A 9441-nucleotide genomic window follows, 5' to 3' on the forward strand; every position below is an offset into this window, starting at 1 on the left:
TTCTCCATGTCTTTCTCACCACGTCTCTCTCCTCTGGCTGTTCTATTATTTATGGTATTTTGTTTGTACCATATGGGATGTGGGCTCTTAGTTCCCCAGCCAGGGATCAAACCCACGTCTCCTACATTGGAACCATGGCGTCTTAACCGTTGGACCGCCAGGGAAGTCCCCATGCCTGTATTTATTTTTGTGGCTTGTGCTGAGTTTCCATTGGCTTGGTTGGCAAATGCATGACACTGCTGACTCATTTTGAGAGTGTAACTACCAAGGCTCAAAGATTTTTTTTTCACTGTGTTCCCCTACTAAGATACATCCCCGCTCCAGCCCCTGCCCAGTATTGATCTCCAACTGGATATGACTATAAAAGTCTCTTAACCTCACCTCTTACTCTAGCCACGGGTGCAGTGACCAGTCTCACGCAGACTTTGTCTAGCTTTGTGCAGGCATAATCAGAAAGTACCGCCCTCCAGCCTTGGCACATGGCTCTTGCTTCCTGTCCTGAGACCTCTCCATTGTTCCTTTTGGAGAGGCCTCCGGGATTCCTCTGATTAATGATCAGCTTCAAGCGTGGGGGAGCTGGTGCCTGTGGAGCCACCCTGGATCGATGGGAGTGGAGACTGATGGATGATGCCTCCTCGCACACTTCTGAGATGTGTTTCACAAGGCCCCTCAGAGGGTCGTCTCCATGATGCAGCCTTGTACTGACTTTCTCTCGCTCCCATTTCATTCTTCCTGTCCTGTTTTTGGACCCCTGGGTTGTTCAGTTTCTTTGTGACCCCACGGACTGCAGCACACCAGGCTTCCCTGTCTTTTTCTCTCTCCTGGAGTTTGCTCAGATTCGTGTCCATTGAGTCAATGGTGCCATGCAACCATCTCACCCTCTGTCAGCCCTTCTCCTTTGCCTTCAGTCTTTCCCAGCATCAGGGTCCTTTCCGATGGGTCGGCTCCTCACGTCAGGTGCCTAAAGTATTGGACCTGGGACCGCTTCCCAAATGAACTACCTGTACGTGCTTTTGTTTGGGCTCTGCTTTAGGGGAACCCAGGCGAAGATGTGTGTGCGCTCAGTCATGTCCAACTCTTTGCGACCCCATGGACTGTAGCCTGTCAGGCTCCTCTGTCCATGAAAGTTTTCAGGCGAGAATACTGGAGTGGGTTGCTGTTTTCCTCCTCCAAGGGAGCTTCCTGACCCAGGGATCCAACCCACGTCTCTTGAGTTGGCAGGCAGATTCTTTACCACTTGGGCCACCTGGGAAGCCCAAGGCAAAGATGACCCAGTCTTTCTGAAACTTAGTGTGTCTTTAAATGGAAGAATAAGACTTTGCATTTATCCAGATTATGTGAAATCTGAATCTCAGATGGTCTGGCATCTGAACTAAGGCAGAGGGGTCAGATCAGAGGATCTGAGAGCTAAACTTGCCAGGAGGGTTTTATTTCCTGAATGAGGAGGGTTCACTAACAGAGGTTCTGGAGGTTTCTGGAAGCCTTTGGAATTTTGCCGACTCTTCCTTTTCAGGCTTAATCTGAAAAATTAAAAAAATATGTTTATATTAGTGAGCAACTTGCTTTGCTTGTTCCTTCCCAGGTCTCTGAACTTGAGGAAACAATCCAGAGATTTTATTTTTTCAGCAGAATTACAAAAAGGACAGAGGAATGGGAGCCAGGCAGGAGGCCAGGACAGATGAGGGGAGAAGATGCTACCAATAGAGAAGGAAATAAAGAGGGACAACACGTCAGAATCTGGGGAGGAGCACAGTTCACATTGGGCAGTAGTGGGAGACCTGGCTTCTCTTTGTAGCTGGGCGACCATAACCCAGAAGACGATCCAGGCATTGCAAGGGGCAGGGAGCAAGCAGGTCTGGTGGCCAGAGGGATAAAGAGACTAGCTGGGTGCAAAAACGTGGGGTTAGGTGGGGGGTCCTGCAGGGGTGGAGGTACTGGGCCATGAAACCCTCCTCCCCTGCTTCATGCTCCACGGAGAGGAAGGAGGAACACTGAAGGTCAGTTCTGCTGATGCAAGCCCCGAAGAAAGGGTTTCAGGTCTGACAATACAGCCATAGACAAACACGGCAGATCCTTCTTGATCCGCAAATGGATGGGAACTGGGAAGGTGAATGTGAGGATGTAGAAACAGCACTAGCTTGAGTCTCATTATGCCTCTTATGAGTACAAGTTAGCCTCTCTGGGTCTCAGTTTGTTGTTATTTAGTTGCTAAGTCATGTCCTACTCTTCTGAAACCCCATGGATTGTTGCTTGCCAGGCTCCTCTGTCTATGGGATTTCCCAGGCAAGAACACTGAAGTGGCTTGCCATTTCCTTCTCTAAGGGATCTTCCCTATCCAGGGATCGAACCTGCGTTTCCTACATTGGCAGGCAGATTCTTTACCATTGAGCCACCTGGGAAGCCCTGGGTCTCAGTTTGCTAACTTGCAAAATAGGAATGGTAATGCCCACCTCACAGGTCTGTTGGGAGGCATGACAGTTAATTTTATGTGTCAATTTGGTTATACTGTGGTATCAATGTTTGGTTAGACTGTGGTATTGATATTTGATCAAATACCAGTTTAGACATTGCTGTGAAAATATTCTTTTAAGAAGAGATTAGCATTTAAGTCAGTGGACTTTGAGAAAAGCAGATTCCCTCCACAATGTGGGTGAGCCTCATCCAATCAGTCGAAAGCCTTAATTGAAAAAGACTGACCTCCTCCAAGAAAGAGGGGGTTCTGCCAACAAACTGCTTTTGGGCTTGAGTTGCAACACCAGCTCTTCTCTAGATCCCCGGGTCTCTAGCCTGCCATCCTGTGCCTCAGAGTTTGGGCTTACCAGCCTCCACAGTCGTGTGAGCCAATTCCTTAAAATTGATTCTCTCCCATCCCCCACCCCACACACATTCTATTGGTTCTGTTTCTGAAGAATCCTCATACAGGAGAGCTAAATGATAAAAATATAATGGCAGATGCCAGACCCAGAAAAGTACATCCTGTGATTCCATTTATATAAAATTAGAGAAAAGGCAAACCTAAGTTATAGTGGAAGGAAAGTTATGACCAACCTAGACAGCATATTACAAAGCAAAGACATTACTTTGCCAACAAAGGTCCATCTCGTCAAGGCTGTGGTTTTCCCAGTAGTCATGTATGGATGTGAGAGTTGGACTATAAAGAAAGCTGAGCGCAGAAGAATTGACGCTTTTCAACTGTGGTGTTGGAGAAGACTTGAAAGTCCCTTGGACTAAACGAGGTCCAACCAGTCCATCCTAAAGGAGATCAGTCCTGGGTGTTCATTGGAAGGACTGAAGTTGAAGCTGAAACTCCAGTAGTTTGGCCACCTGATGCGAAGAGCTGACTCATTTGAAAAGACTCTGATGCTGGGAAAGATCGAAGGCAGGAGGAGAAGGGGATGACAGAGGATGAGATGGCTGGATGGCATCACTGACTCAATGGACATGAGTTTGAGTAAACTCCAGGAGTTGGTGATGGACAGGGAGGCCTGGCGTGCTGCAGTTCATGGGGTCTCAAAGAGTCGAACACGACTGAGCGACTGAACTGAACTGAACTGAAGCTATAGTGACTGAAAGTAGACCTTTCAGGGCTGGAGTTGGGAAAATGGACTGCAGATGGGCACAGGCAAATTTTGGGGCTGGTGGAATGAGATGTGAGTGTGTGTATTTGTTAAAAATTATTGAATTGTATCATTAAAAATGGGAGTAATTGATCCTGGGACAATTGGATATCCCCATGCAAAAGATCGAAATTGGATCTTTCCCTCACATTATACACAAAAATTAGCTCAAAATATAATATAATAGCCAAAACTGTAAAACTCATAGAAGAAAATATGGTGTATATTTGTGACCTCAGTTCAGTTCAGTGGCTCAGTCGTGTCTGACTCTTTGCGACCCCATGAATCGCAGCACGCCAGGCCTCCCTGTCCATCACCAACTCCCGGAGTTCACTCAAACTCAGGTCCATTGAGTTGGTGATGCCATCCAGCCATCTCATCCTCTGTCGTCCCCTTCTCCTCCGGCCCCCAATTCCTCCCAGCATCAGCGTCTTTGCCAATGAGTCAACTCTTTACATGAGGTGGCCAAAGTACTGGAGTTTCAGCTTTAGCATCATTCCCTCCAAAGAAATCCCAGGGCTGATCTCCTTCAGAATGGACTGGTTGGATCTCCTTGCAGTCCAAGGGACTCTCAAGAGTCTTCTCCAACACCACAGTTCAGAAGCATCAATTCTTCTGTGACCAATCCTTATAAAGTGTGATAGTTACAGCACAAAAGAAAAAAGAAAAAAAAAACAGGTAAATAGGACTTTTTCACAATTAAAAACTCCAAAGAATGCTATCAATAAAGTGAAAGGACAACCAACAGAATGGGAGAAGATATTTGCAAGCCTTGTATCTGATAAAGGACTTATACTTTGAATGTGTAAAGAACCACTACAACTTAATGATGAAGAGACAAGTAATCCAACCAAAAAATGGGCAAAGGATCTCAATAGACTTGTCTCCAAAGACAGACAAAGGGCCAATAAGCACATGAAAAGATATCCAACATCATCATTAACCATGGGATTGCGTGCTGTGTGTTAAGTCGCTTTGGTCATGTCCAACTCTTTGCGATCCTATGGACTGTAGCCCTCCAGGCTCCTCTGTCCATGGGATTCTCCAGGCATGGGTTGCCATGCCCTTCTCCAGGGATCTTCCCAATCCAGGGATCAAACCCCAGCCTCTTATGTCTCCTGCATTGGCAGACAGGTTCTTTACCACCAGAACCACCTGGGAAGCCCAACCATGGGATTAGGGAAATGTAAATAAAAAACACAATCAGATACCACTTCATACCCACTAGGATGAGTATAATTTAAAAGACTCATAATAATAAGTGTTGGTGGGGATGTGGAGAAATTGGAATATTCCTCCATTTTTGGTGGGACAATGAACCAATTCAACTGCTTTGGAAAGTTGTCTGGCAGTTCCTAAAAGGTTAAACATAGGGGTTAACATATGACTCAACAATTCTACCTCTAGGTATATGCCCAAGAGACATTGAAACACGTGTCCATACAAAAACATGTACACAAAGTTTGTAACAGCTTTATTCATAATAACCGAGATGTGGAAACAACTCAAAGAATGAATGACTAAACAGATGTGGTACATCTATACAATGGAATATTATTTGCCAGTAAAAAAGATGAAGTACTGATACATGCTACAAAATAGATGGACCTTGAAAAACATGCCGAGTGAAAGAGGACAGACACAAAATGTTACATGTGACTCCTTGCATATGCCCAGAACAGGCAAACCTGCAAACAGGAAGCAGAAAGCAGGTTAGTGGCTGTCTAGGTGTGAAAAGAGGGCGTTGGAAGAAGTGGGGAGCAACTGCTAGTCTGGGTGGGCTTTGTGGGGAAAGGGACCAATGAAATGTTCCAAAATTAATTGTGGTGATGATGGTACAACTATATGAATACACTGAAAACCACTGAATTGTACACTTTAAATAGGTGAATTGTACAGTGTAATATGTAAATTATGTCTCAATAAAGCTGTTTTTAAAAAGTGCATTTTCTCTGCTGATTGGTGATATTGAACACATTTCCATTTACATGTTGGCTATTTGTATGTCTTCTTCGAAAAAACATGTTTCGTTTCTCTGTCCCTTTTTAAATGGATTGCTGTGTTCTGCTACTGATTCGTGCGTGTTCTTTATGTATCAATATATTGGATATTAGGTCTCCCCAGGTGGCACTAGTGATGAGAACCCACTTGCCAGTGCAGGAGACATAAGAGACGTGGGTTCAATCCCTGGGTTGGGAGATCCCCCTGGAGAAGGGCATGGCAGCCGTGCTTGCCTGGAGAATCCCATGGACAGAGGAGCCTAGCAGGCTACAGTCCATAGAGTTGCACAGAGCCAGACATGACTGAAGCCATTTAGCAGGCATGCCTCTTGGGTATTAGGCCCTTATCAGAATTTGCAAATTTTTCTCCTTCCATAGACTGCCTTTTAACTTTGTTGATGGTTTCCTTTGCTGCACAGAAGCTTTTTGACTTGATATAATCCCACTTTGTAACAATTTTTGCTTTAATTGCATTTGCTTTTGGTATCAAATCCAAAAAATTATTGTCAAGACTGATGTCAAGGAACTTATTCCCTATGTTTTTTCCTGGGATTTTTATGGTGTTAGGTCTTAGACTTAAGTCTTTTACCCGTTGTAAGTTAATTCTTGGGTGTGTGGCATAAAATAGGATTTCAGTTTCTTTTATACGTGGACATCCGGTTTTCCCAGCACTATGGTATATTCTTTTCTTCTTTGTCATAAATTATTGACCACATATAAATAAACTGCCTGGGTTTCTTTCTGGGCTGTCTATTCTGTTCCGTTGATTTATGTGTCTGGTCTTCTGATAATACCATACTCCTTTTTTGATTACTATAGCTTCACAATATACTTTGAAAGCAACGAGTGTGATGCTTCCAGCTTTGTTCTTTTTTCTCAAAGTTACTTTGGTTATTTGGGGTCTTTTGTGATTCCATGCAAATTTTAGAATTTTTTCCTATTTCTCTGAAAATGCCATTAGAATTTTGATAAAATTGCATTTAATCTGTAGATTGCTTCCACTGATCATCAAGGAAATGCACATGAAAATCACAGTGAAATACTGCCTTACCTCTGTTAGGGTGGCTCTCACCAAAAAGACAAGAGGTAACAAGTGTTTTGAGGATGTGGAGGAAAGGGAACCCTTGCACACTGTTGGTGAGAGTAGAAATTGGTGTAGCCAGTGTGGGTGGGAAACAGTATGGAGGTTCCTCAAAAAACTAGAAATAAGACTACCGTATGATCTAGCAAGGCCACTTCTGGGTGTCTGTCCAAAGGAAATGAAAACAGGATATTGAAGAGGTATCTGTCCCCTGGTGTTCCCTGAAGCAGTATTCACAATAGCCATGATTTAGAAATAACCTAAAGGTCTGTCAACGGATGAATGGATAATTAAGGTTTGGTGCATTTATACATATACATATACATATACACACACACACACACGCACACACGCACAGTGGGATATTGCTCAGCCATGAGAAAGAAGGAAAGCCTATCATTTGCAACACCATGAATGCGTCTCAATGGCTTTATGCTAATTCAACCAGACAAGGTAAATGCTGCTTGCTATCACTTATATGTGGAGTCCCACTCAGAAAGAAGTCAGATTCAGTGAAACAGAGCAGAATGGTGGCTGTCAGGGGCTGGGGGAAAGAGGGAGGGGGTAGGAAAAAGGTATAACTTTTAGTTATAAGATGAGATATAATATAAGATGAGTTTATATCTTATAACATATATAAGATTATATATAGCAATATAATATAATAATCAATATGATATAATATATATTATACATTATACAATATAAGGTGAGTTTAGTTATAAGATGAGTTATAAAGTTATAATAACTTTTGGTTATAAGATGAGTAAGATCTGAGGATCTAATGTATATCATGGTGAATATGGTTGATAACCCTGTATTGTATAATTAAAATTTGCTAAGTGAGAAGAACTTAAAAGTTCTATGTTCTCACCAAAAAGAAAAAATATAAAAAGACAAATATGTGAGGTGATGGCTGTGATAATTAACGATGCAGAGAACCCTTTCACCAGGTACCCATATCAAAACAACACGATGTGCACTTTAAATATCTTCACAATTTTATGTGTCAATTATACCTCAACAAAGCCAAAAAAAAAAAAGAAAAGAAAAAATGAGTGAGTTCTGTTGTATACTAACTGGACCTCAATCAAGGTGAAGATTCTTGTGTGTGTGTGTGTGTGTGTGTGTGTGTGCTGTTGCCATCGTCACTTTCAGATGAAGGAACAGAAAACTGTGGCCCAGAGATGCTCAGTGTCCAGTGACCTGCCTAAGGGACCCAGGTCCCCGCTGAGCCTTGCACAAACGGAAAGTTTCCAGGTCAGCAGGCTTTGGTAGCAGTGGCACCAGGGTTCTGGTACATGAATGATGGCAGCCACCTCAGACACAAAGCTGCTGGGGTCGGGAGAGACCCAGGAACCACTTTCAAGGGAGAGACCTACAGAAGGCAGCTGTCTGGGGGCTGCTAAGAGCTCTGTGAGCTGTGGAGAGTGTCCATGTGAAACTGGGGGGACGCAGTGCTTGTGAGGGGAGGGTGTGTGTTTAAGCTGTTATCATCAAGGCTGCACATGTGCCAGGCCCAGCAAGGAGACTTTCCTGAATAACGTCATCTGGGTCTGTACTCACAGCCCCCTGTACTGCTGCTCCCCAGTATCTCAAGGGAAGTAATGAGGGTCAGGAGCCAAGGTCACTAGTTATACTGCCCACCCGTCACTCCCAGGGCAAGAGCCAGGGCCTGAGATCATCCTTTTCCTTCTGGTGCTCAGAAGGCCTCCCACCCCTTGGCCTTCAATCCGCTCAGGGCTTCTCAGATCTTATACATCCCTGGCCAGGCCTGTGGGAGGCATTTCACCCCAGATCTGTGTATAAAGGCTGTTCTCCCAGAGTCTCCAGGCCATCCAGGACGAGGGACTGGTCCTTTCACAGGATGGTCAGTGTCTTGGCCTGGGGTGATGCCAGCCCCATAGGCCACGGACCCCATGCTGAGACCTGGGTTAGAGTCCTGGCCCTGTTTCTGAGTTGCTGTGTGACCCATTTACTGGTCATCACTACCCCTCTCTTAGCCTTGGATTCTCATTTCTAAAACGAGGATCAGACAGGGTGATTGAAGATCTCTGCAGCCTCTGATGCTGTGTGGGTCCCAAGTAAGGTCAGCCTAGGGGAAGGGGCGTGGGGAGGGAAGGTCTGTACCCGCAGCCTGTCTGGTGGGTAGAGTCTCAATGGAGGCAGGGCGTGCTGATGAGCTGAGTCTCAGTTGGCTATGTTAACTTACCTTGACCTTGGTGACAAGGCAGCATTGGATTTTGTAAGCTTGAGTTTCCCTAGGTTTAACCCCCGTGGATGTAGCCTCCGAGGCCATCCAGGCGGAGGCATCTGGTTGAAAGCGTTGCTCTCACTGGCTCCCATCGGTCCACGGAACACTCGGCCTGGGGAGACTTCCCCCCACAGTAGCTATTTTGAAAGAGCTTCTTTCTCCCTGTGGGTCTTCCCATTTTAGGACATCAGCTCTTTCCTCCTGCTGTCTGGACAAAGCAGATGGGATTTTGGGGAATCAAGAGGCAATGTGATGGTTGCGACCCTTCGTCAATGCCGTTGCTGCACAGCAGGGGCCCAGAAGCTGCACTAGAACTTGTTCCTGTGTTAAATTCATGTTCCAGGGGTTTGAGTTCCATGACACATTTCTCTCCAGAGTGAGGGAAGAGACTCCAGGCAGAGATATTTACAAGACCAGAGAGGGACGGGGCTGGGGGGAAAAGAGCAGGGAAAAGAGTGAGAGAGAAAGAAAAAAGAAAAGAGAGAAAGA

The sequence above is a fragment of the Bos indicus x Bos taurus genome, chromosome 15 (genome assembly GCF_003369695.1).
Source record: "Bos indicus x Bos taurus breed Angus x Brahman F1 hybrid chromosome 15, Bos_hybrid_MaternalHap_v2.0, whole genome shotgun sequence".
Lineage (NCBI taxonomy): Eukaryota > Metazoa > Chordata > Mammalia > Artiodactyla > Bovidae > Bos > Bos indicus x Bos taurus.